Below are 25568 nucleotides of genomic sequence, written 5' to 3' on the forward strand. Positions count from 1 at the left end.
ATTCCTAGCAGTGGAATTCCCGATTCAAACTGCATTTCTATTTTTAGATTTTTGAGGAAACTTCATACTGATTTCCACAATGGTTGAACTAGTTTACATTCCCAGCAGCAGTGTAGGAGGGTTCCCCTTTCTCCTCATGCTCGCCAGCATTTTTTGTTCTTAATCTTTTCGATGCTGGCCATCCTAACTGGTGTGAGGTGATATCTCATTGTGATTTTAATTTGCATTTCCATGATGATTAGCTATGTGGAGCATCTTTTCATGTGCCTGTTGGCCATCTGAAGTTCTTCTTTGAACAAGTGTCTGTTCATATCCTCTGCAGGCTGTAGGATATTTCCATCATCCCTTCAACCCTAAAAACTTCCTGTGGCTCTTTCCAGTCATTTTCCCCCATCAATGACATAATTTCTATCATGAGAGATTAGTTTTGCTTGAGCTTGAACTTCATATAAACAGAACTGTTGGGAAAGAAATTTGGTTTGGAAACAGAGAAGTCAGAGTGAATGTTAGGGACAAGTTCATCAGTGTGAGTCTAGCAAGGAATGTCAGCTGCCTTGTAGGCTGCAGAGAGCAAGAAAGAACAGAAGGGAGGAAAAGGAAGCACATTGAACTTCTGTGCAGCATAGGACTGATTGCCTTCCAACTCCCAAAACCAGGGCCACTTGGTATCTAGTGTCCACTTCAATCTGCACAGTGTGGGAACCAACTCCCTACCACCCCAGGATTTGGGGGAGCCACAGAGTACTTGATGGAGTGAGATTATGTTCTGAGAACTTCCCAAAGGCAAAGAAAGGAGGTTTCTACACAGGCAGTTAAAAGAGCACGGTTGTACAGGTGCAGTGCCATCCATGTCACCTAGGCTATGGGAATTTGCAAGCCCAAATCAGAGCTCTCAGAAGCCCCTCACTACTTGTCTGGTGTAGAACAGAAAGAGTGGCACACCTGAAGAACGGGGAGTGTGGGAACCTCAGAGTGGAAGCACTGTAAATCCAGGGAGAGGAAATTCCAGGCCGAAATACCTCTAAAACTGAAATCAGTCAAAGCGAGAAATAAAGTCCAAAAACAAACTGCAGTCCAGGGCCATTTCTCTCTCCTACTCTGGATGAAGTGAATCAGCCCTCCCCCTAACCTCTCAGGTTCAGATAAGCCCTCAGTTGCAGGGTAATTACCCATTGATATGGAGATGAACTTCTCTCTTAGGCAGAAAGACAGAAATGAGTGGGATGAAAGGGAGAAAGCACCTCCCCCCAAAGATGATACAGCAAGTTGATCAGATAGAGCCAGAAGGCCAGAAACGACTCAGAGAGTCAATCAGATGAAGCCACAGGGTCCAAGAGTGACTCAGGCAATGTCCAGGGTCCCCACAGAAACATCAGAGGCACAGGCAGAGCACAGCCCCTCCCTGTTCCCATTTCACCAATCAACAAGTCTAGAGAGCTGACAGCTGTCAATCAAGGACCTGTGTGCCCTGCCAAAACCACATAAAAGAAGCCTCAGAATGAGCAACCAGGCCTACCTGTCTTATCTTAGGCAGGCCCGCTCTGCTACTCTATACAGAGTGCATTAAAGCTTACTTTGCTTTCTTGACTTGGTCTCTTGTCTCACTGTATCTGACTTCCCTGACACCGAGCTGAGTCCTTTCCTTCCTAAGATATTTTGGTGCTGTGCCTCGGAGAAAGCAATGGTAACTTACTCTTACTTTCATTTTCTTTCTGTTGGGCATGTATTCTGGCCAAAAGTGGGCACGGGTCGGCCACAGTAAAATGCCACTAGGGCAGGCTGCCACTAGAAGACTCCCGCAACAGGATAAGGTAGTCGCAGATTGGGGACAGAAGCATAGGCTCCCTGCCACCCGCAAGACCACATCTGCACAACCAGGCACAGAGTACATCACACCCAAGTCCGAGCCCTGGACCTCTCCCAGTTAGGTTTCTTTTTGCGCCGGACACTGTCTCCTTTCCAGTTTCCATTTGGTTTGAGCCACCTTCTGGCTCCCACAAAGAGCTTCTGCCAGCCTTGATGTCCACTGCCTCCAGCTCTTGGGATCATCTCAGATCACGGTAAGTCCCCTTGAACCCCTCACCAGGAAGCCACAAGACTAGTCCTCCATATCCCACTTGGAGACGTCTGAGGCAGGATGCGTGGGCAGCCAGCTGTGCCAGGACCTCTGGGACAGACCCTGGCACTCTGGGCCCCCTAACCCATTCCAAAGGATTAGTCTTTCAGTCCTCCATCCTGTTGCTGGAGACGTCTGAGACAGGAATAGGTTTACAGGTCTTGGGATGCTGAGACCTCCAGGATAGACCCTGGGACACTAGGCTCTCTAACCCATTCATTTCTTCCTAGATGGGCAACCAGGAGTCCATTTTGGCTACCATGCCACTTCGCTGTATCCTTTCTCATTGGTCCCAGATAGAGGCAGAGACACTTCAAAAGAAAAGACTAATATTATTTTGCAACCCAGCCTGGCCCCAGTATCAACTAGGGGACCACGAGCAGTGGCCCCTTAATAACTCTTAACCCTAACACCCTCATGCAGCTTAATCTTTTCTTCAAAAAGCTGGGTAGTGGGCAGAGATACCATATGTTCAGGCTTTCTTCTATCTTAAAAGCCGAGAAGATCTCTGCCAGACTTGTAAGTTAAAGAGTCCTCCCAGCCTTCTCTCTGCTTCACTGCCTGCTCTTCCTCCACCCCAGCACCCAGGACCACCCAAGGGCACATTGTCACAGCCAGCCCCACAGGGCCATCAAGAACAGAGTCCTGGGTACTCAACTCTGCTCCCAAAGGCACCTGCTGAAGTTCTCCCATTAGTAGAAATGGCAGGTGGAGAATTTGGCACAGTGCTAGTTCACAGACCTTTTGCATTAACTGAATTAAAACAGCTTAAAGCTGATCTTGGCAGCTATACTACCAATCCAGATAACCATATTGATCAATTCCAGCACATCAGTCTAGCTATGACTTCACCTGGAAAGATGTCATGATAATCCTGGGACAGACACTCTCTGACCCTGAACAAGACAGAGTTATTAAAAAGTCCATAAATTTGCCAGTAGCCTCCACTTACCAGACACTAAATTCCCCATGGGGAAAACAGCTGTCCCTTCTACAGACCCCAATTGGGATTATAATGATAATAAAGATGATATGTGGGGAAGAAACCACTTCCTCTTTTGCATAAACACAGGGCTAAAGAGTGCCAGGCAGAAAGTTATGGACTATTCAAAAGTTGCTGCCATTAGTCACGGACCAGAGGAAATCCTGTTACTTTCTTAGAAAGACTGAGAGACACCCTCACTAAATAAATATACTACTCTAGCTTTAGACACATATGAAGGACAAGTAATTCTGAGAGAGAAATTCCTCTCACACTCATCATCTGACATCAGGAGTAAATTACCAAAACAAGTCCAGACAAAGCCTAATAAGCTGTGTAGATGGCAATACTGCATTCTATGGCCATGTTCAGGAAGAAGAGGCCAGGGCTCAGGGAAAGGAAAGGAGGAAGGAGACCTGACATACTCAGCTACTAGCCACCCTTGTGGCTCAGTCCATGTCCAGAGGCCCACCAGGTCCTGACCAGAATTCTAAGAGAGATAGTAAGTGTAACATTGAGCTAAGGGCTGTCCTAATAGAGACAAGCCTCCACAGTCTCCCTGCTACAAATGTAAGGAAATGGGTCACTGGGCTGCCCTTTGCCCAGTGGGCTGCAGGGCCCCTGGGCCGTTGGAGCCGCCCATGGTCCTTGAGATCCTCTTGCAGGAATGAAGAGGCCCTGGCCGGTCGGCCCCAATCCATGACATTGACATCACTGGACTAAAGCCTAGGGTAACCATGGGCGTGGCAGGTAGGATAGTTTTCTTTTTAATTGACAGGGTGCCTCCTACTCTGTCCTCAATTCCTATTACAGACCCCTCTCCTCTTGGACTTGTGTAGTACTCAGAGTGACAGGGGCCCCTACTTCTCGGCCCTTCGCTCAACCCTTGGGATGCCTCCTCCATAGCCATTATTTTTCACATCCATTTTTAGTTGTAAAAGAATGCCCTAGACATAGTAGAAAAATTACACACCAGGATGACTTTTAGCTTTCCCCCAGCTAGTCAAAACCCTCTCCAACTTCTGGTTGTTCCCAAAATCCCCTTATCAGCTTTTCAGGACTGGGAGCAGTCTATCAACCTGATGTTTGGGATAAAGGAATCCCAAGAAGGCCTAAGTATACCACCCCAGTAGTCATCCAGCTCAAAGATCCAACCAAGTTCTGCATCCAAAAACAATGTCCTATAAAGCCTGAGGCTCATAAAGGTGTCCAGCCTCTAATTTAAAAATGCTGTAAACATGGGCTGATAGTTCCAACTAATTCACCTTACAATAGTCCAATCCTGGCCATCAAAAAGAAAGACCAGACTTATCATCTAGTCCAGGATCCAATAATTATCAGTGACACAGTTGTGCCTCTCCATCCAGTGGTTCCTAACCCATATGCTCTATTAGGAGCTATTCCACCTGACACCTTGTGGTTTACAGCTCTAGATCTCAAAGATGCTATCTTCTGCATACCCTTAGAAAAACAATCACAGTCACGATTTGCTTTTGAATGGGCCACTCCAGAAAACACCTCTGGCCCATTAACTCAGATTGCCCTCCTCGGGGGCTTAAGAGATAGTCCTTATCTATTTGGACAAACCTTGTCTCAAGACACAGCACACCTGCACCTGAACAGTGGCAGTACACTCATACAATATGTAGATGATCTTTTAATCAGTTCCTCCACAAAACAAGTCTCCATTAATCATACCGTTCAAACCCTTAATTTCCTAGCTGAGTGGGGGTATAAAGTTCCAAGGGCCAGAGCTCAGTACAACAAAAGGTCACTTACCTGGGATTAACTTACTCCAGGAAAGAGAGGCCTTTCTCCAGACCAAGTTCAGGCCATTATCTCCCTTCCCCAACCTACTACCTAGGGTTTTCCTAGGACTAACAGGTTATTGCAGGTGACGGATTCCAAATTATGGATTCATTGCACAGCCCCTCTATGAAGTCCTAAAAGGAAAGGATGACGCTAAACATTTACACTGGGGATCATCAGAACAAAAAGCTGTAGAACTGCTGAAGGACCTGTTAATACGGGCCCCTGCCCTAGGACTCCCAAACCCAGCCAGGCCATTCCAATTGTACTCCCATGAAAGACAAGGAGTGGCCCTCAGAGTTCTAACTCAATAATTAGGCCCAACTCACCAACCTATGGCCTATATGTACAAAAGACTCCACCCCACAGTGCGGGGGTGACCTTCCTGTATCACAGCTATTGGTGCCCTTAACCCTTTGCTAGAAGAAACCCTCAATCTGACTCCAGGGGCTTGCATCCAGGTTTATACCTGTCACAACATCCTTAACCTCTTACAATATAATGTATTGCTATGGCTGGCTGACTATAGACTACTCGGATACCAAGCCATGCTTTTAGAAACCCTGATATCACAGTAGCTACATGCTGAACTCTTAATCCAGCCACCTTGCTCCCAGACACCCAGGAAGAGCCCATGCATTCATGTCCGGAAGCACTATCATTCTCTTTTGGCCCTAGGCCTGACCTTACAGACCAACCATTAGAGAACCCAGATCTTATCTGGTTCACTGATGGGAGCAGTTTTGTTCTTAACTGGCAAAGAAAAGCTGGGTATGCTGTAGTCCCCCCACATGAAACAATAGAGGCCCAGCCTCTGTCTTCTGGAACTTCAGCTCAATTAGCCGAGCTCATTGCTCTGTCTCAGGCCTTAGAACTAGCAGAAGGGAAAAAAGCTTACCCTTTACCCTGGCTCCAAATATGCATTTCTTATTCTCCATGCCCATGTGGCCATCTAGAGAGAAAGAGGATATTTAACTACTAAAGATGGTTCTATTAAATACAAAGATCAGATCTTGAGGCTGCTTGAAGCAGTACAACTCCACCAACAGGTGGCTGTGGTACATTGCAAGGGACACCAGAAGGAAGATGCTGAAATAGTAAAAGGCAACTGTCTAGCCCACCAGGCTGCCAAACAGGCAGCTCTTTGAGACCCCTCAGCCTCAGGGTACTCTTTTGAGCATGGCCTCTTCCCCACCACTAATCTCCCAACACCTCAGTATACTAAGGAAGAGAGGACTTGCATATACTTTATAGGCCAATGGGTGCCTCACCAAAGAGAGCTTTCTTTTTATACCCAAAACCTACATGGAAAGTCACCAAATAACTACCTGATTCCACCCACATAGGACAGCGAACTTTCACTACAGCAGTCAGCTGCCTATTTACTGGTAGGGGGCTAACAAATACTGTCAAACAAGTAGCCAAGGCTTGTCATCTCTGTACAATTAATAATACACAAGGAAAGCCATGGCCCCACCTGGTACATTGTATTCAACAGTGAGGATATTATCCTGGAGAAGACTGGCAAGTGGGCCTTACCCAAATGCCTGTATGTCAAGGATACAGATTTCTCCTGGTATATATAGACACCTTTACCAGGTGGATAGAAGCCTTCCTTACACAGACAGAAAAGGCCAGAGAAGTGGTAAAAACTTTACTACATGAAATCATTGCATGAGTTGGGCTCCCAACATCACTCCAGAGTGACAATGACCCTGCCTTTACATCCCAAGTTACCCAACTTACTTCACAAGCACTGGGCATCTCCTACCACTTACATTGTGTGTGGAGACCCCAATGTTCCGGGCAAATAGAATGAGCTAATCAAACCCTTAAGGCTACTATTCGAAAGGTAGTGCAAGAAACCTCTCTAAATTAGGTCAAAGTTCTACCCATAGCCTTTCTAAGTGTTTGAGTAGCTCCAAAAGCCCTTCTTAATTTCAGTCCATTTGAAGCCACCTACGAATGGCCTTTCCTATACACTCAACTTTCATTAGATCCTGAGGCCAGTGCCTTAGCAGAATATGCCACTTCTGTATACCAGTTACAACAGGCTCTGAGAGAGTTCAGATTCACCCAGGTCCCAGTCCCTAATCAATCAGAGGACAAGCCTCTGTATAGCCCAGAGATCCAGGTCCTCATCAAGGTCTGAAAAGATGGGTCACCTCAATCTCAGGCACAGCCCTGTCCTTATGTCCACCACTTCAGCTCTCAACATCCCCGGAGTCACCAGCTGGACACATCACTCATGAGTGAAACCTTGGAAAGAACCCACTGCAGAAATCTGGCACCCCAGCTATACCTGTGAACCACTAGAAGACTTAAGACTTCTTTTCAGATGACAACTGCTCAAGTAAGATAAATCCCTCACGACTGAGCTCACAAATTGTCTGTTAACTTTCTTTGCCTTATTCTTTCTTCTTTGGGAATTTTCCCTCCCTTGGGCTCTTCTTTCTCATGTCTGTGCAGATACAGCTTGGTCCCTGTGCTTAAGCTTAGCTCATCAAAAGTGGAGTAAAACTAATTATACTACAACCAATACCACTATACCATAATCAATACCTCAGCTGTGAATCTCTCAAGCCTCTCCCTTTGGGCAAACTCACTGGCCTTTGCTTTCAAACTTATTCTCTTTCCCTAGCACATGACCAGCCATGGGCTACTCCTAGAATAATTCAGACCTTTCTGAAGGTATCCAGGACACTGGATACCTTCACAAAACCCTAAACTTAACACATCACCTCTTTAATATTACCAATCCTCAGATAGCACCTGACTGCTGGATATGTCTCTATGTCCTCTACCAAGTACACAGCTGCTCCATTCCAGTCCACTTATGGCCTAACCTTACTATGACCCTCCATCCCAAGTAACAAGGAGGAAGCCCCTTACAACTAATAAATTTAAATAGTCGTTATGACTTCCAAATCAGTGAATATACAGAAAAGAACATTACAGGAAGAGCAGTCCAACTCCTCTGATCCTATTTAGACAATTTAACTCAGGCCTTGGCTACTGACCTGCCTGCCTGGGGACCAATAATTTCCCACACTAAATTTAGTTTTCAGGCACCACTGTGCATCAAAAAATATCAAACTTCAGGTCAAAAGTTAGGAGAGCTTGAGGAGCATCTTTGTAACTTCACCTTAGAGATCAAGCCCTCAAACAACCACACCTATTTTCAAGTCCCCCAAGCAGCCCCTTTTTCAAAACCTGTACAATTTTCCTGGAAAATTCCCTTACAGGCTAATACATTAAAAAATAAGCAGTCAGGATATTGCCAAGGCAGACCTGCCTCATGTATAACTATTTTCCCTTGGGAAATATGTTCCTACCCTACTCAAAATGAATGCTTACTAGTCCCCACTTACAAAAATTCTTCGGAGTGTGTTCTAATAGGTACCAAAAGGAATTACATACAACAGGAAACAAAACTTCTAGACAGTCTGCTACATGCCTCAGGGCCCTCTTCAACCCTTAACTGGAGCTGTATTAGCAGGGACCCTATCAACCTGGGAAAATGAAACCAACAAACTCATCCTCTTATTTTCTATGGAAACTGATTTCTGCCTCAAAAACCAAGGAGGCTTTTTCTTAAGCAGGTTATATATGTATTTGTGCCTCCCAGCTAACTGGACAGGGACCTGTACCCTATTCCATCTGGTCCCAGGCCTCAACCTAATCCCCAGTAACCAAACACTGTCCTATCACATAAGAGCTAAATGAGCTATTCAGTTAATTCCTCTCTTAATAGGCTTAGGAATCACCACAGGACTAAGCTCTGGCATAGCTGGACTATTTCACTGTCCTATTACCAAAGCCTGTCCAAAGATTTTTCTGACAGGCTGGAGGAAATTGCCCAAACTATTATAACTGTTCAAGGTCAGATAGACACCTTAGCAGCAGTCAGTCTTCAAAACAGAAGAGGATTGGGCCTCTTGACTGCTGAAGAGGGAGGTCTATGCCTCTTTCTAGGTGAGGAATGTTGTGGAGACAAGGACTATAGATGTAGTCAGAATAGAGTGAAGGCCTCTGGAGGGGGCAGGGTGGGATATTTGCAGTCAGAGCAATGTAACTACATAACTCTATGTTTTGTTCTACCAAAACTCTATGTGAAACATTAAGCTCTAGAATCATTCTTCAGTGAAATCAGTTAATGTTCCCCAGACAAAGAAGAGTAGCACATGTTTTATTATGCTAATCATTTGTAACCATGTGTAAGATTCACTTTAGCATTCTAAAAGGCCCAGGCCTATGTGCTGTCTTTCCTCGTCCAGATCTGACATGGTGATTTTGCAAACTGAGCAACTAACTTAGCATGCAGACCCAGCTGTAGACGACATGGCAAAAGGCAGGAAGAATGCCATCTTAAAGATAAGATTGCATTTTAACACCCAGGAAGTTCAAGAGGCAAGATTTTTTTAGCAAGTAGACCTCAGCCCACCTTGGGGGCTGGGCAGGCAGCCTTTTGATATGCTCCTAGACTGAGGCGCCGGTGTCCCAGAGAGAAACCAAGGCAGGGAATTCCTTACAGTTAATTTTTCATATTCAAAGACCACTTAACAAGTCCCCACCCCTGTTTTTCCATGTTCTTGAAAAATCCTCAACTGCCTATAAAACACCCCCCACCGCCCCCCGACAATGCACTCACTTGTCCCCTCTTGGTGTGAGCTGGGAGCTCTGTCCTTTCACTGCATCTCTAAATAAAAGCCTGTACTTGCTCTCCTACCTTGACTGTTTGTGAAACTCATTCTTCGGATCCATAAACAAGAACCCCGGCATCATCTTTGGGGGCTCATCCAGGATAACTTCGGAGGTGAGTATCGGCATCCAAGCCTGCCTTTTCTTTTGCTGTCCTTATAGAAGGAAGCTGTCTGTGGCACACAACATCAGGCACTTGTCAGCCGCTTAAATGGGACTAGCCTGGCTGCTGATCTCAAAGTCACAAGACACAGGTTCCCCTGTATCTCTCTCAGTGGATCCCCCGTCTCCCTAGGGAGGTGGGAATGTCAGCTGAGTGGAGGCCAGAATTCCCTTTCAGAGGTGTCTCCTTGGATGCGAGGGACTGAGGAAAGCCGTGGGCAACTGCGAGAGTCTAGGCTGAGGCTGCACTTCAGCGGCTTCTCACAGGCCCACGTGTCTGGAATCAGACCCCGAGAGCCCAACCTGGTATCCGTGAGGAGCGCCTGTCTGTCTATTCCTCTGACTTCTAACCTGCCTCTTCAGGCCACCCTGGCCCCTGAGTGAGGCAGAGTGTGACCCTAACTCCCTTCTAACTTAATCAATTTCACGGAACCTGATGCTCACCACCACAAGGTAGGAGACCTACACTTCGCTAGTATTCCTACTAAATGCTGTACTTTTCGACTCATAAAAATGTGTCTGGGCACCCATTAGCTACTTAAAAGATGATTAGCATTAGCTACCAGTCTTAAGTCTCGGGTGAAAGTTTTCCCAGTGTTGGCCACTCCTTGGTCCCCCAACTCCAGATGGACGGAGATGTTGGGGAGTGGCTGAGCTGATTTCCTACTTTCCTATCCTAATCTGTGGACTCTGAGGGCAGACCAGACTAGTAGACAGTGGTCCTTGGATCTGGGCTCTGGCCGATTGACCCGGCAGCACTGAATGAGCCTCCGGCTAGGCTACTGCCTATGCGAGAGTTGCATATGGGACCTGACCTCTTGTCTCATAGATCAGATTTCTTACAGTGGGTGACTAGTGAGATAATTTCCAGACAGTGGCAGAAACTGGTGTTTGAGAGTATAGACCCCACCCCCCACCCCCAGTAAATGTCTGTAGAAGCCCCTGAATTTTATTTCTGGCCTTAGCAGAAAGCTCCCTTTCTCCCCATTCAAAGCAGTCCTCATAGGCCTGCACCGCTTTCTCCTGTGTAATGTAAAGAAGTCTGTAAAGTAATCAAGCTGAAACCTGAGACCAACAGGTAAATGGCTCTATTCTGTTGATCTCCTTTCCTTAGAGGCACTCATCCTGGGGCTAGGCATTTCCTTTTCTGCAGCCCCAGGAAAGCAAGACGGGCTTGTGACTTAGATCAGGGCTCTGGCAGCAAGAAGTCACACTGTCCCTGCACTTATCAGACAGGCAGGGAGAGCTCAAGGAATGCTTGTGCAGAGAAAACTAGGGAAACTCCAAAAAGGTGTTAAGTAGGAGCCCACTGGTAAGGTCCCACTAAATCCAGAGCTCCGAGGTACCTCTTGCTGAGTGGGAAGGCAGGAGGGGTATCAAGGCAAGGAGCAGGCCACGCTGGTAAGGAGTGGTTAAATCCAGTAGGCCTGGCAGAGGGGGTGTTTGACCACTACCACCTGAGCTCCAAGGCAAGGGGTTGCCCTCACAGAGAGAGAGGCTCTCCAGTTGCTAGACACCTGTCTTTCTCTCTCTCTCTTTCTGATGGGAGCATCCTCTTCAAGGTTAGAGCCAAACGCACCTCTGGCATGCATTCTGAGGAACTGGGAGCAATTTTGATCCCCAGACCCTGAAAAAGAAGAAATGTCTTGTCTTCTTCTGCACACAAGCCTGGCCTCAATACAAACTCTCTAATGGAGAAGCTTGGCCTCTGAGAGAAGTATACAATATAATAAGGTTATGCAGCTAAATTTATTTTAATGCAAAAAAGGAAATAGTCAAAAGTCCCATAGCCTACAATATGGAACTAGTTTTCTAAGTTATTTTGGTGGAAATATATTCTACTTATTGGGTTCATTATCTTTGAAAATTGAGAAGTTTTTAAATGAGACTCCCTAAAACAGAAGAAATGTATCTTCTGCAATACAGCCTGGCTTTAAATGACTGGAGCTAGAATTGTGCTTGCATTTCATTTCCAGCCACCTGGAGACACACGGTCCCTATCAGTTCAGAGCCTTCATCAGCCCTGTTAGTCTGGGGCCATCTAAACCTTAACCCAGTTATATAAACTGCTCACCTGGTGGGAGCCATGCCATTCAAGCTGTGTAGCAAAGCTCAGGCTGGAAGAAGACCCCCACAAAGCACGGGCCTTTGCAGCTGGCTTCCCCTATTACCCACTTTGCTTTTGCTTTTTCTATTATACTTTTGGCTTTGCTTTCACCTGCATTTTTGCTAAGGGTTAACTAACCTTTGCTGAGCAGTGTGGAAAGCCTGAGAACACAAGTTTCCCAGGAGCTTTTCAGGACAGTGCTCCTGAAGAATGGATCACACAGGGGCCAAATGGCGATCTTGGCATAAAGTACTGAAACCTACTGTTAGTTAGTCAAACATTGACCACCCCATTTCCACGGAGAATACCGCCCTTTTATTATTACAATGCTAGTGAAACTAGTGATGGAGAGTTTTATAGAAATAGAGTTATGAGAGAATATTGAATTGAATAACCCTGTCTGACACTTACTCAATATTCTAATCTTTTCTTCCCTCTGCTACTTCTATAGTTTTTCTTCTTCTTTCCTAATTACATCCATTTACTAGAATTTGTGCCTTATATGTGAAATTACCAGATATCATTAATTTTTCAAGAAGTAAAGATTCCTCAAGACAAGTGCTGGGCCTGGAAGCCACAGGGCATAAATCTGCAAAGAATTAAAAAGCTAACAATTAAAAAATATATTACTTTTCTCTCACTTACCAGGTTTACATCTCCCTGTATGGCCCCGGAAGATGGCTGGTTATCCAGAGACGGGTAAGATTCCTCAAGGGAGGAACAACCTAAGACAGGCACAGTTGCAGGGCGGCCATCAGGTGAGAAATTGGGGATCAACAGAGGTGAGGCTTAGAACCTCACCCCCACAGTTTTGAGAGCAATTGTCTACACCCATGGATGTTTTGTTGCCCTTGTCCAGCTTGGATTAATACCTAGTCTATAGGCACAAACCTGATCATCTACAGTTGCTCTCTTACAGCACTAAATCTATATCGCGCATTTACTTACTACATCAATATTTTATTAGAATTACATATAAAGTATAAAAATCAAATGAATAATCATACATCATATTTGACTTGATTGTTTATGGTTTAAGGTTTGTAGTTAAAAGAGAACCAGTTTCTATGATATGAATGCCCTTGCATTGTGTACCACGTAAGAACTTGTTTAGTCCCTTCAGTAGTGGAGTCATGGAGACCTGGGTAGCATATGTCAGGGAGATTTTGGTATCCACACAGAAGAAGGGGAAATGTAGTTTGCTGCTTACTGTGCCCTATAGAGGGGTGTATAATGAAAATATGAGTTTATGATTTTAGATTGCTTATAAATTTATTAAAGCTTCTAAGAATATTTTTGTGGGAAAGAATCCTAGCTAACTGTGGCAGTAGGTGACCTGTATTTCACCCTGAGCTGATAGACTCCATAGTCACTGCTACATACTGCATGCTCCTAAAGTCACATGCACTACTTAGAAACAGCGTTGCATAGAAAGATAAAACACAATAGAGTCCATGTTGCTAGGAAAAGTTTCGGTCAAGGAACAGAAAAACGACCACCTGTCTAACACTTGACCAACCATGAATAGATTAGAAAGAAGAAGAAAGAAAAAAAGCTTGCTTATACCTATTAATCAATTGTCTATACCAATTAATCAACAGAAAAATAAAAAATAATAATATCCTTGTGAAAAATGGTATAAATAAAGCTGTCATTGGCACTTTGTTGAGAGACCACCCCCATCTGACTCTGTGTTCTGTCTCTCCGTGCACTGACTCCGTCTCATCCTTTTGACCCCCCCCCCAACTGGAGCTGGACTCCGGCACTAGCCTGTGGAGTGTATTCTTGATAACTGAAATACTTTTAGTCAAATAAGCTAAAAAGAAAGACATTTGGATATCAGTAACTCAAGTCTCTGTGTCAGTTTGTCTGTGTATGTGTTCTTTTTACTGTAGTCATTATGTCTCAGTCTGTATGTTTGTGTGTCTAAGTGTGTGGATGAAAGATTTTTCTACCTCCGGCTGGTATTAATGGAATTGATTTAAAGACAAGCACTTGTGAAAATTGGGCATTCTAAAATTTCCAGAAAATTCTAGTAGAAAATATTAAGCATTCATGCTAATTTAAGTTGAACTAAAATGGACATGTCCTTATGGTCATCAGCTGCCTAAGTTTAATAAAGTCATTTAAGTTGATGTTATCTATTAAATCTTTCAAGAATAAAATGCTTAAAGGCTTGACTTTGTCTAATATTCAGTAAAAGTCTTGTAAATAATCTAGCATAGTTGTTAAGAATGAGTAAACTTAAGCGTGGCAAGTGAGCACCTTAATAATTGTGTGTTACAGTGTTTATACCTACCTACAGCCTGAGAATCTTTGTGGTAACCTAAAACCTTAAAGTTTTGCTAAGTTAAGAAGAGATACTTTGTTCTTAGTGAGAGATTGTGCTGTAAATCTCATAGTTACAGAAATTATAAAATGTTCATAAATTTGTCAATCTTAAGAATGCTAGTGCAACAGTTTACAATAGCCTGCTACTCAGTGTTTACTAAAAATTAAGGTACCTAATAGTTTTAAGTTCTAACTAAAACTACTTAAAGTAATAAAGAAAACATTTCTGCATCCTAAAGAATATGTCTTTTGATAAAAGAAAGTAACTTTGTTCTAAAGTACAGCTCTTTTTACAGACAGAACTCTAAATGTAGAAAGAAGGTTATAGAAAGTTTGTAGAAGAATTTAATATGGTCGTGCTATATAAAGTTAAAGCAAATGAGTCTCAGTATCAAGTACCCAGCAAAATTAGAATCTTATTTTCAGTTAAAAAGACAAAATTTTCTTAACTGTAATCTGCTCTTAATATTGAAAGATTGCAAAGGGTTCTCTGTTTTATCAAAGCACTTTCTCATACTTAAAGTCTCAGTGAGTTGTCGGAGTATTTAAGAAAATGAAATCCTAATATTGAAAGGACTAAAAGCTGAACCTTGCTAACAACTGTGTAGCCCACTTTATTTGCCTTTGAGGTATTTTGTTGTCATTCTCATTAAATGGAAAGTATTGCTTCATGGCAACCTATAATCCTATTTAAGCAAGTGCCAAAAAAAAAAAAAAATCAAATTCAAAAGGGTACTTTTACCTCTAGTTAACGCTGATATTTTCCAGAGGGCCCCTGGAACATGTCAGAAGAACGTTTTCTCACTGGAGAAAGTATTTGGCTAATTTAGCTTATTTATCTGATATATAATTACCTGCTTAATTACCTGGAAAGCACTGTCAAAGGGAATGATGGTAAACTTTGCTACTGAATGTTTTGTGTTACAGAAATATCCGAATTTCCTTATGTCAACTGTCTTACAGTAAGCTCTCATCAGATCTTTAACCGTTGTCATTTGTAAGTCTTTTGTCATTTATAGTCACTGTTTTATTATTCCTAAACTAGTAAAGAACTAGATTTCAGCAGAACAGGTATTGGTTACCTAAGATAAGTAAACTAAGGGATATGGTTTTGTGACCTTTTGTTTCAAATGTTGCTGATAAAGTGTTTTAAGCTTTTTTCTTAAGCTGACAACAGTTTATTAAATGACTAATCTTTAGAAGCAGAATTGAAACTTATCTTTCTCTCTACCTGATCCCTCCAGAATTTAAAAACTTTCAGTGACTATTTTTATATTTCATGTCAGTATGTTTATTTGCATAAGTTCAATAAGAACCTGCTTTCCTTGTAAGAGGACCAATTAAAAACACAGGTTACACTACCAAGGCTTTGACTGGAACATCATACCTGAGAGACACATGCATAAACTCAGATGTGAACAGCTTTAAAGAACTAGGGTTGACTTTATAAAGCCAACAAAGCCCCTTGGAAGAACTGGCCTGGTACCTTGCTTACAGGGTTCCCAGCAGCCTTACCAGGTGAGTAAGGAAGGTCACTTCCTGGCAGGTGCAGGAACCTCAGGATGTCTTGTGGACCTCGAGAAGAGAGGAATTCACCCACATCTACAGGTATGACAGGCAAAACCTGATGGCAAGTCTGGCTTGGTTTTCTGGCCTCCAGAGGCCTTTAAATGTTCAATCTGAAATTCCTTACAAAAAGTTCCAGCCAAGCCTATGTAATCAATTGCTCTTCTTGCTGCACTTATGCAAATAATAGAGGTGAGTGTTAATTATTTTCTTAATCTAGTTACTTCTAATAAAAATGAGGGTGATTTTAGAGAAAAGTATTGTTTCAATAATGCAGCCTTATCTGCACTAAATCCTAATACTAGTCATTGAGACATAAACTGGATCCAAGATTCTAGTTTCTTCAAAATATCTGGCTATGATTTCCCAGAAGTTTTAGTTTTCTCCTATCATTTCAATGAAAGTTTTACTACTTCTGGTTCTCATATGCAACCATGCATTCTTAATCTCATCAAGTTTGTCATTCCAGAATAGAAAATCCAACTCCAGATACTGCTACTTAACTTAATAATATGATTTGTTCTATCTTGCCTAGAAGCCGCAAAACTGCAAATAGCAATAGAAATGGAACCTGGAATAGAAGTGCCCATCTTCCGAGGCCCTCTCAAATGACCAGTGATGGAGACCTAGCTGCACCCCTTACTGCAACCCCTCTCTGTCCCCTGTCTTTAGCAGCAGCTAGGGTCTCTATCTGTAGAGGGGGGAATGAGACAGGGACCATGGATGTAGTCAGAGTTGGGTGAGGGCCTCCGGAGGGGGCATGGTGGGATATTTGCAGTCAGAGCAATGTAACTACATAACTCTATGTTTTGTTCTACCAAAACTCTATGTGAAACATTAAGCTCTAGAATCATTTTAAGTGAGATCAGTTAATGTTCCGCAGATAAAGAAGAGTAGCACATGTTTTATTATGCTAATCATTTGTAACCATGTGTAAGATTCACTTTAGCATTGCTGGAAGGCCCAGGCCTATGTGCTGTCTTTCCTCCTTCAGATCTGACAAGGTGATTTTTCAAGGCGAGCAACTAACTTAGCATGCCGACCCAGCTGTAGACGACATGGCAAAAGGCAGGAAGAATTCCATCTTAAAGATAAGATTGCATTTTAACACCCAGGAAGTTCAAGAGGCAAGATTCTTTGGCAAGTAGACAATACCCCAGCCCACCTTGGGGGCTGGGCAGGCAGCCTTTTGATGTGCTCCCAGACCAAGGCGCCGGTGTCCCAAAGAGAAATCAAGGTAGGGAATTCCTTACAGTTAAGTTAATTTTTAATATTCAGGAACCACTTAACGAGTCCCCACCCCTAAGTTTCTTCATGTTCTCAAAAAATCCTCAACTGCTTATAAAACCCCCTAGACAACACACCACTATGGACTCTCTCGTCCCCTCCTGTCGTGAGCCAGGAGCTCTGTTCTTTCACTATATCTCTAAATAAAAGCCTCTACCTTGCTCTCCTACCTTGACTGTTTGTGAAACTCATCCTTTGGCTCTGCAAACAAGAAACCCGGCATCAAAAGAGGATGGAACAGAGAAAGCGACCCCCAAAGATGACCCAGCAAGTTGATCAGATAGAGCCAGAAGGCCAGAAATGACTCAGAGAGTTAATCATATGAAGCCACAGGGTCCTAGAGTGACTCAGGCAATGTCTAGGGTCTCCCCAGATAAGAAACATCAGAGGCACAGGCAGAGCACAGCCCCTGTCCCCATTTCACCAATCAGAAGAAGCCTAGAGAGCTGACAGCTGTCAATCAAGGACCTGTCTGCCCTGCCAAAACCACATAAGAGAAGCCTCAGAATGAGCATCCAGGCCTGCCTGTCTCACCTTAGGCAGGCCCGCTCTAATACACTGTACAGAGTATATTAAAACTTACATTGCTTTCTTGACTTTGATGTCTCATTTCACTGTATCTGACTTCCATGTGACACTGAGCCGAGTCCTTTCCTTCCTAACATCTCCACCCCTGAGGATGCACTAAAGCCAGGTGATACATTCTGGAAACACTACAATTTTCCCCACAGCCGTGCTTAAGGATTTGGAGTTTGGGGTTTTATAGGGCCCTCTGGCTAAGGGTAAGCATGAGGCATGATATATGCAGGTGATTCATAATTCCTTTAAAGTTTTGTCTCAAGAATAGGGATATTTAGGTGACTGTACTAGTCTATATTCCAGCATTCTTTGTCCACATAGATTTGTTTACACTTCAGAGGTCTGTCTCCCACCCTGATTACAGTAACTTGATTAAGGGACTAGCAGGAGGGGAAAAAAACACATACACGTTAAGTTAAATAATAAGCTAGGTGTTTTTTGCAGGGTATGTATGTTAGACAGGAAAATAGATATGAGTAGAATGGAAAGAGAATAAGGTCAGTAAAGTCCACTAGAAAGGACTCAGAGTTAATCAGAGTTAAAGCTAGAGAGCCAGAAAGGACTCAGTGTTAAGAGTTAATGAGTTAAAGCTCAAAAGGTCAGGAGCAACGTGGTCTGGAATGTTTGAATATTCCCCAGAAAGGAAAGGCATCTGACCACAGCCCATGTCTTCACTGTGCCAATTAGATCATGCCATTATAAGATGTACTCCAGCCAGCTAAAAGACCCACCTACATTCAGCATAATAAAGACAGGAAGATTCCATCTTAAAGCTAAAGTTGCATTTTAAAATCCAAAAAGTTAAGAAGCAACAACATTCTCTTTGGCAAACAGATAACTGCCCACCTTGGAGGAAGGGCAGGCAGCCTTGATTGATATGATCCCAAACCAGGAAGCTGCTATCCTGGGAGGGTACCAAAGCAGTAAATTTCTTGTGTTATGCTAAATGTACAGAATTACCTGGAGGATTGATACTACATAACAAGTTCACACCCCTAGCCATTTGTCATATTCCTGAAAAATCCTTAAAAGGTGGAACCCTAACTCTTTAGCATGCACCTCTCTCTGGAGTTGCCTGCACTTTCTAAGTGCATGACCTTTGAACCTTAAACTTCCTCTCCCCAACCTTTCAGGGTGCCTCTCCTCCCTGAGGTCACCTGCACTTCTCTCTTTAAGTAACTTTAAATAAAACTTTTACTCTCCTTCACTATTGTGTCTCTGTCCTTCAATTATTTGTTGCACTGGGGACAAGGACTGAGGAAAATATACAACATGCCCCCCCCAACAAGAAGACCTTACAGTGGCATGATATTGATGCCAGGGTTCTTGTGTGCAGAGCCGAAGAATGAGCTTCACAAACAGTCAAGGTAGGAGAGCAAGGTACAGGCTTTTATTTAGAGATAAAGTGAGAGAATAGAGCTCCTGCCTCACGCCAGGAGGGGACAAGAGAGTCCATAGTGGTGCATTGTCTATACGGTTTTATAGGCAGTTGGGGATTTTTTGAGAACATGAAAAAACTTAGGGCTGTGGACTTGCATCACCTGCCCTGTCCTCAAGGTGGGCTGGATCATAGTCTGATTGCCAGGGCTGACAGCGGGGTCATGGGTTATGCTGATACCCTTGCAGAACACTCAAAACATTCCAGGCCAAGTTGCTCCTGGCCTTTTGACCTTTAACTGATCTCACTGAAGGTGTCTATATTCTTAGGTATCTTTCCCTAGAGAATTAGTGTGACCTTGACTTTGCATAATGCTTAACAGAGTTTCAATGGGGACTTCTTTGTCCATTGTTACATTGCTCTGACTGTAAATATTCCACCTTGCTCCCCCCTCCCAGGCCCTCCCTCTACTCTCACTACACCCACCATCCCTGTCTCAATATAATTGGTACAATGAAGACATGGGCTGTGTTCTGATACATTTCTTTATCTGGGGAGAATCTGAACATTCCAGGTCATTCCTGGCCTCTGACACTTCAACCAATTAAATAACTCCATGAGTCCTTTCTGGCTCTCTGGTTTTATCTGGTTAACTCTTTGAGTCCTTTTTAGAGACTGGCTTTACTGGCTTTTTTCTCTATCTACCCTGCTCATGTCTGTCTTTCTGCCTGACAGAACCATAGAGTACGTATTGTGATGTGTCTTCTTTCATTCAGCTTTAAGTTTTTACATTCTTGTTGATGGACATTTATGTTGTTCTTGGTATGAAGGCTTTATAGTAATGCTCCTATGAACAGTCCAGTTTAGGCCTCTTAATGGACACATGTTTTCAGTTCACTTGGGCTATCACATGGGAGTGAAATTTCTGGGTCATGCGGTTGCTGTATTATTAACTTTCTTAGAACCTCCCCAATAATTTTCCAGTTTATTGTACAATGTCAAATTTCCACCAACAATGTGTGGGTAAAGTTGAATATTTTCAGAATCTCCTTCCTGGCCTTAGTGCATCTCCATAGCAATAAGTGTTTCTGAGGGGCGGAGAGAGGCAGTTTGTCTCCATATCAATAGGTGATTACAAGGGGGAAGTGAGGGTATATCTGGATCTAAGAGGTTGGGTGGGGGCCCTTTTTCTGCAGCTGGGTCATGAGAGACATGGGTAAGTAGAAGTGGATGACTGCTTGTAAGCAACAAACAGATTTTTCCCACTTTATTTCTCCCTTTGATTTCAGTTTCAAAGGTATTTTGCCTGGGGATTCTCCCTGGGAGTTACTGAAAGAAGAGAGGGGATGTGATCTCAATGGTCTAAGCAGGTTTATTGCTGAACCTGAGAGGGACCCCTCTCTCCTGGCCAGCAGAACAAAGGAAAGAGAGTCTCTAAAGGTCAAGAGGATTTTTATGGGGAGAGGTCAGGGAAAAGGTGGGTTTGTGGCCTGCTGACGTGTCCTCTGGAGGATGCTTATAGCCTAAGTGAGCCTAGATCTCTCTGAGATGGTGGGTGGGCTTATTTAAAAGACAGTACTCAGGTCTGGATTCTATCAGTTGCAGCCCATTTTATCTGTTCAAGTGTACTTGAGTTTTTTCCACCTTTGGGCTATTGTGGCTATTGGATGCTATGAATAAAATACAAATATCAGCTTGAGTATCTGCTTTTAATTCTTTGTGGGCTATACCTAGACATGGGATTGCTGGAGTATAATGGTAATTCTATGGTTAGCTTCTTCTTGAAACCAGCATGCTCCTTTCCACAGCAGCAGTACCACTCAAGATTCCCAGCAGTGGCACATGGGGGTTCCAATACCTCCAGGGCCTTCCCTCCAATTGTTATTTTTTTTTGGATGGCAGACTAATAGGCATGTAGTTGCATCTCAGTGTGGTTCTGATACACATTTCCCTAAAGACTTGTGATTATGAGCGTCTTGTCATGTGAAGGAGACCAACATATCCCACCCGAAAATGTGCCAATTTGCTGCATGGATTATGTTGTGCTTAAGGTAACCAAGACCCAGCAGACTCACGAAGAGCTTTTTGCCTGTCCCTTAACTTCCTCAAAGTATTTAGATAGAGGGCCTGGTTCAGAAAGGGCTATTACCAGAAATAACTTTTTTTTTTTTTGTATTTGAGAGACTTATATGCATGGGAGGGAAGACATCTGGTTACCAAACATCTGCTCCACTCATCTTCCTGTGTATAGTCTTCTACCCCTTTGGGGCCCCAGAACCCTATGCCTTGCCCTAGCTCACTCAGGGTAGTATAGAAGGCTCAATTGCCTGACTGCCTTTGAGTCTTCTGTTCCTACAGGGCCCCTGTATGTACAAAATTTAATTTGTTTTTGTCCTGTTAATCTGTCTTATGTCCATTTAATTACTAGAGGAGCCAAAGGACCTGGAAGGAAAGGGAAATTGTTCCTCCCTTACATAACTCAAGTAATTGGTTTTATATTGTGGGTAAAATTGTAATATTCCAGAATCTCTCACTGGACTTTAGTGCATCTCCATATGAACAGGCATTCCTAAGTGGTGGAAAAAAGTAGTTCATCTCCCTATCAGTGGGTAATTACCTGGGTGACCCAGAGCTTATCTGATCCTGAGAGGTTAGGGAGAGATCTAGCTTCTGCTGGAGCAGGAGAGAGAAATGGCCTAGGACTGCAGTTTGTAAGCAGCAAAATCGTTCTAAACTTTCTTTCTGCCTTTGACTGATTTTGGTTTTAGAGGTATTTTCCCCCAGGATTTCTTCTCCCTGGAGTTATATATACCCTTATTATTTTCTAATGAATGTGTTTAAAGATACAAATTTCTTTCTAAGCGCTGCATTACCTACATCCCACAGATTTTGGTATAAATTACCATTTCCATTCAGTTGGCAATATTTTGTTTTCCCTTGTGATTTCTTCTCTGGCCCATAGACTATTCAGAAGTGTTCTTAATTTCTAATGTTTTGTTCAGAAAGATGTTTTTCTTGACTTCAAATATGGTTCTATTTTGGTCAGAGATATACTCTAAGATTTGTCTTTTGAAATTTACCAACTTTTAAAAATCTTGAAACAAATGTGTACTTTTTGGTTTTAGCATTTAGTGTTTTGTAAGTGTGTGGGTAAAATTGAAACATTACCAGAATATGTCACCTGGCTTTAGTATATCTGCATATCAATAGGCGTTCAGAGGTGGAAAGAAGTATGGCTATAGTGCATTTGCATCTTTCCTCAGGGGTGGAGAAGTTAATCTCCATATCAGTGGGTAATTACCTGGGCAACAGAGGGCTTATCTGTACCTGAGAGGTGAGGGGGACGGCCGGTGGTTGCTGCTTGAGCAAGAGAAGAAAGACGGCCTGGCACTGCAGTTTGTGAGAAATAAACGGGTTTTAAACTTTATTTCTCCCTTTAACTGATTTTTATTTTTTGGGGTATTTTGCCCCAGGATTTCCTTTCCCCAGACTTACAAAGTGCCAGTTAAGTCAAGGTAGTTGATAGTGCTCAGAATTACATACCTTTACTTTTTTATGTGTGTATGTTTGTCTTGTCCTATCTTTGTTGTGATGGTAGAACTAAAACCACCACTTTTTGAGTGTCACTTTTCCTTTCATGTACTTTGAAACTTAGTAGGTGCATCAGCATTTTATTATTTTTATGTCTTCCAAATGACATAATTTTATGTTTTCCATCTGGTCTCTTGGGAATACTCTCTTCTGACCTTCTTTTATCTGATATTAAGATAGTTTCCGATTCTTTTTTGTTTTTTTTAATAAGGTGAAATTCACATAAAGTCACCATTTTGCTATCTACATTTCATTGTCATTTTGTATTCTTCTAGTAGTTTCAAACATTTCGTCACTTCCTGAGCACACCTTTTACCACTTAAGCAGTTACTCTCCATCTCTCCTTTTCCCAAGGCCCTGGCAACAGCTAATTTACTTTCTGCCTCTGCAAATTTACCTATCAGGATATCTTTCAGCAAGTGACCATTGTTTCTAACTTCTTTCAGGTAGCATAACATTTTCCAGGTTCATCTACACTATAGCATGTATTACAACTTCATTCCATTTTATAGCTGAAAACTATTCCATGGGTTGCATGTACCACATTTTGTTCTCCTATTTGTCATTTGATTCACATTTAGGTTTTTCCCCTTTTGGCTTGTGAATAGTTCTGCTGTGAACATTTGTGTGCAAGTGTTTGAGTACCTGTGTTAAATTTAGGGGGTGTTAGGCTGGAGAAAGGAAAAACAAGGACATGCAAACAGAACAGGGAGATGCCATAGGGGGAGAACAGACCAGACCCCAAGGTCCGTGCCTTACATGGAAAGGGGACAGCTCTTCCTGAATTCCACCCTTCTGATGTGCCAACTAAGACCCGGATGTCAGCCTCCTCCCTCTGGGAAGGAAAAAAGTTTCTAGTTGTCTATTATGTCACCTTTAGCCAATCATACCTCTCCACGCCCCCTAGGATAGTTTGCCCACTCCTCCCCCTCCTAATCCCTTATAAGCCCCCACTTCCCTGACCGGGTGTGACTTCTCCGGCTTGTAGTATCCAGGCGGCGAGAACATCACCCGGGGGTGGTATTTAAATAAATTACCTGGCCCTTTGTTGCCTCTCTTTGACTGCTTATTTCGGCTAGAATTTATCTTACAGGGGTTATATGGTGTTATACAAATGGGTTAAAGATGGCTTCTGTACATTGGCCTTATGTTGTTGACTTCTTCACAGCATGCAAAGTCAGCTCAGAAGTCCACTGCTGGCAAACTTAATTTTTCACATATCCAGTTGTTTTAAGTATAGTCAAATATCTGGAACATTTTTGGCCATTAAGAGCCTTCCTCCTTTGCAGGTGTCATGACAGTGCACCCAAGACCTGCTAGTCACAGGTAAGAGAAGCCTTGGAGCTCTGTAAGATTGTAAACCACCGCTCATCTTTGAAGCTCTTTTACTCAGACTCTCCCTGCTGTGCTACTCAGTGACATCACCCAGACACATTAACTCCCTCTCTGATTGTCCTTCTCCCAGAGTTCTCCTTCCTGCATGGTGGTCCACACCACCGTCTATGCAATGTCTTGTGCTGTGAGGTACTTCTGTCAAAATGCAATGTGAATATAACCTTCCTGTGTGCCCTCTGAATCTTGTGGTCCTATCAGCCCCCAAATCCAGGAAATCCAATGTAAGTGGTGTAAGAATGGGTGATTTTTGTGATTGATATGAAGTCTTCCCAGTCAGTGGACAATCAATTGCCATATAGACCCTGGAGGCCTCAAGTGGTTAGGAATCAACAGTTGGAACACTTTGGCACAGGTGTTCCATCAATTGGCACAGCGTTGCTCTGTGTTGCACTGCATTCTAATTGCCATGGTCTCCCCCTGTGACTCATTAGTCTGAAAAAGCAGTAGTGCCAGTAATTGTGGGAACCCATGCCATTGGAACTGACTTTTAGGGTCAGAGGTGCCTGGGAAAGATGACAGCCCACACAGTAGGGCCCTGGGTAGGTGTGGATATTGTTAAGACCTCTAGGGCTGAGCAGGAAAAGTCAAGGAACCCATTCCTCCCAGCCAAAGGAGAGCTATGTATGACCCCATAACCATAACAAGTTTTGGTGCAAGGATCTCCTCACTACAGACTGGTGATCTGACCTGCTCTGAAGTGAGAAGATGACCTTGTCACTGTTGACAGTGATGACAAGTGAAGGAACTTCCAAAGCACAGATGCCTAGTCCAGGCTCAGGGGCCAATGGGGCAGGAGGTAAGACCCTGAGTGCCTGGGGTAAGCAACGTCAGAGGGGAGAGTCTTGGGGAAGAAGTCTGGTGGCCTCCAGGTGAAAATGGCTGCACAATACTATCACGATAGTGATGAAGATAATCTACCTCCTATTTTTTCAGTGACCATCTAGAAAGGGACAATGGAAGAGACAATAAGGGGAGGCCCTTTGGCATTTGTAGGAGGAAATACCTCTTCCCAATCTGTGATCCAGTATCTTCTTAAGGACCTAATCCAGGAAACTGATGGAAAAAGGCCCTCCTGGATGTATAGAAATGTCTCTGTCTGGGAGTGAGCTCCACTTAATGGGACTAAAATTAAACAATTGGCTGTGATAATTCAGAGAAAATGGTGTTCCTACTAAAGGATCCTTCACAATTAGCATGGAAGGTAACAATTACCCTCAGAGGAAGTTTGGGACTCTGGCCATTGATAAGTGGCTTTTATGGCTTAGAGGGCTTTGCACTCTACTAAATTCCACTGAAGTCCTCATAGTGGTCCAGGCAATGGAAAATGTTAACTCAGGCAAAAGTTCATCAGCCAGAGATGTGAGAGTGGTCTTATCAGACAATAGACAGACATCAGTCAGGCATGCAGCATGGTGACTTTGCAAAGTGGAGGTGGCTGAATTGAAAACTGAGTCCATCCAGTTGTTTGCGGGTGGGAGGTGGCTGACAAATACAAGTCTTCTTTAATGGCATGATAGCTGGTGTTGAAACAATTTGAGAGGTCATACCTTCCTTGGACTTAATA

Source organism: Manis pentadactyla, chromosome Y (genome assembly GCF_030020395.1).
Source record: "Manis pentadactyla isolate mManPen7 chromosome Y, mManPen7.hap1, whole genome shotgun sequence".
NCBI lineage: Eukaryota > Metazoa > Chordata > Mammalia > Pholidota > Manidae > Manis > Manis pentadactyla.